Source organism: Palaemon carinicauda, chromosome 1, assembly GCF_036898095.1.
Source record: "Palaemon carinicauda isolate YSFRI2023 chromosome 1, ASM3689809v2, whole genome shotgun sequence".
Taxonomy (NCBI): Eukaryota; Metazoa; Arthropoda; class Malacostraca; order Decapoda; family Palaemonidae; genus Palaemon; species Palaemon carinicauda.
In genome coordinates this window covers 172,715,388-172,718,060 of record NC_090725.1, presented here as the reverse complement: position 1 = coordinate 172,718,060, position 2,673 = coordinate 172,715,388, and the positions used below count along the sequence as shown (strand labels likewise).

The following is a 2,673-nucleotide window of genomic DNA, read 5'->3' as shown; positions in this document are numbered from 1 at the left end:
TTAGCCCTTACCCGTCATTCCCTGGAAGGATTTTTGGCGGGGGGCTTTCCGTTCGAGATTTCTCCATCGGCCAAGGGGTGACTGCTTACCCCTTCCTCTGGGGGCTTACCAGGTCCTTTCCCTCCTCGGTTACGGCCCGAGGTTTGGTTCAAGGAAGCTACAGGAAGATCATGGGTACTTTCCTCCTCTCGGGCTCAGGCACCTTGGCGTTTCGTCGTTAAGTATCTAACTTGCGGACAAGCTCGATGTTGTACCATCTGGACGCGCTGACTGAGGGCTTCCTTCGGGTGTCTCATCTGTGGATGTCGACAACCTCAGACACCCTTCCATCCTTGAGAAGAGTTTGTTTGTGCCCAAGGACAGAGACTTAGACAGCGGCTGTGCGGAGGAAATTGACTTCCGTTTTCACTCCTCCAAGGCGCTTTCTTCCAGACTCTGCAGGGCTCCAGCGCCTTTTTCTTTCAACCACGTCGGCCTAAGTTATCGGCTACGACAACTGAGACAAGGTGTCCAATTGCAGTTTCCTCCTGTCAGGAACAGATGGCACGGGAGGCTTCCCCGGGGGGGGGGGGGGGGGGGGGGGGGGGGCATAGTCCTAAAGGGAGCGGCAGAGTTCACGAACTCTAGGATTGCAGGTTTCACGCTGGGAAGATGCTTAAGGTTACTCATCCGGATGACAGCTTCCCGATGGCCATTCCTGCACGATCTCTGTGATCAGCCAAGGATATCGCGCCTGCCGTCTCTGTCAGCGAATTCAGTGTCTCTGAACCTCTATGCCATAGCGTCGGCAAGAGTTGCCCGGTTGGGCAGAATGATCCATACCTTAGGCGAAGGTCCTCCATAGGATCATCGACGGCTTCACCCCCGGCCTCTTCAGTCGATCCTTTCTTGTAAGGAAGGATCTGAGAGGGGAGTTCCGTAGTCGACCTCTCAGCCCTGATCAAGTTTGTCGAACAAACTTCGGCCAGCGTAGAAAAGCAGAATCGATCAGACTGGTAACGAGGCGGAAGGACGGGTACTTTCAGTTTCCATTCCATCCATCTTCCAGGGAGCTCGTGGAATTCAGCCTAGACTGCAAGTATTCCTGCTTATGATGCAGTGTGGCGATCCCGCCGTGGCATAGCAGGTTTTTTTCCCCAGAGAACTCTCCCTGCTTTCCTCATGGCTGCTCAGGTGCAGGCTTCCGCCTCCTTCGCTTTTTGGAGGGCTGGTCAACTCCGGTAGGCTCAGGTTCGACCTTCTTCAGCGCCGGGACAAGCTTCCGGATGCTTACCATGAGTGTGGGTTCATGGTATTTTGCTTGGAGCCTTCTCTTCTTCTGCCTCAACATCTGGAGTATCTGGCCATGATATTGAGTCAACGGCCTTACCACGTTGGAAACCCCGCTTCTCGTCCGTCCAGCGAGGTTAAGCAACGTCGGTTCTGGTCGGTACTTGGATGGGTGACCACCTGGGGATGCCAGATTCTGTTGCCACATCCTCCGAGCCTTCCTTTCAGTTGACTGTAGCAAGACTGAGGAGAGTCGCAGTACCTGTTCTCAGTCAAGCAGAGCTTTCAGCCCTACCTTGGAACGTTTCCTAGTTCTCCTTTCCTCATTTACCCGTCTATAGTCCGAACGGTCGCCTCAGGAGAAGTTCCATGTGGGGCGGTCCAAGTTCCGGTGGTTTCAGGCAACGATTAACCGGACTTCCTGGCCCCTATGGGACCAGCGGAACTATTAGACCTGCAATGGGTGTTGACCTATGGAACCTCTTGATGGTAGTGGATATTCTCGTCCTTTCCCCACATTCTTGATGCTGTTCTCAGACTCGTCAAAGAAAAGGGGGGGGGGCATGTTCCGGTCCAGGCCTATGGTCAAGACCTGAAGGATACCTCTCCATCATTCAGGCAGGCTTAGGGGCCGTAGTCTGGCCCCTCTACAGATCCTACAGCTCCTGCCGAGTCGCTCCGTGCGCGTCGACTTCATGATTCTGGCGTGTTCTAACCAGCAGGGGACGCATTTTCACACCTTCACATCTTGCAGTAGAGATACCGGGATGGTTGAGATACTTTCAATACCACCATCGGCTCTCTCATTCCAGGCAGAGGAATGTTTCTCCGACTATCCAAGCAGAGCCTCGTAGAGAGAGTGTACCTGGGGGTCTTTGGCCTTGAGTAACCAGCAAGTCCTGGTCTGGGGGACCTGATCGCGACAGCTTGGAACCTCAAGCTTCCGCTGTTCTTCCCCCCAGTCTCAGACCCCGAGGCTCTGGCAAGATGCATTCCGGTGATGGTGGGACAACTTCGACGCCTGCGTCTTCCCTCCTTTTTGTCTGTGGACAATGGGTCTCAACAAGACCAGGTTGTCTGTCAACCTTTCAATGGGAGAGCTCCACTGGGACTATGCGCAGAACGGTTTCTGGACCCTCTGCTTCCCCTGACGGAACTCCCGGGAGAGCTTCTCCCACGGCGCAGACTACTCAAACAACCACACTGCAACATCTCTCCCGAACCGGGGCGTCGCTTCGGCTTCATGCCTGGAGACACTACGCCTCCTCCTCAAGAAGAGACAACCCGCTACAGTCGCGGTACGGAGGTCGCGTCATCTGCGATAGTCATCCGCAGGGGTCTTCCAGGCAAAGTGAAGAGTCTTCGGTGGTTGGTGCCGTGGGAGATATACCTCTTCCCTTGAGG

At 54.8% G+C, this 2,673-nt stretch overlaps 1 pseudogene; it reads left to right on the top strand.

Annotated features, from left to right (window-relative positions):
* Positions 1–1,355: 1,355 nt before the first annotated feature.
* On the top strand, positions 1,356–1,474 carry LOC137659214 (5S ribosomal RNA; annotated as a pseudogene).
* Positions 1,475–2,673: the final 1,199 nt, after the last annotated feature.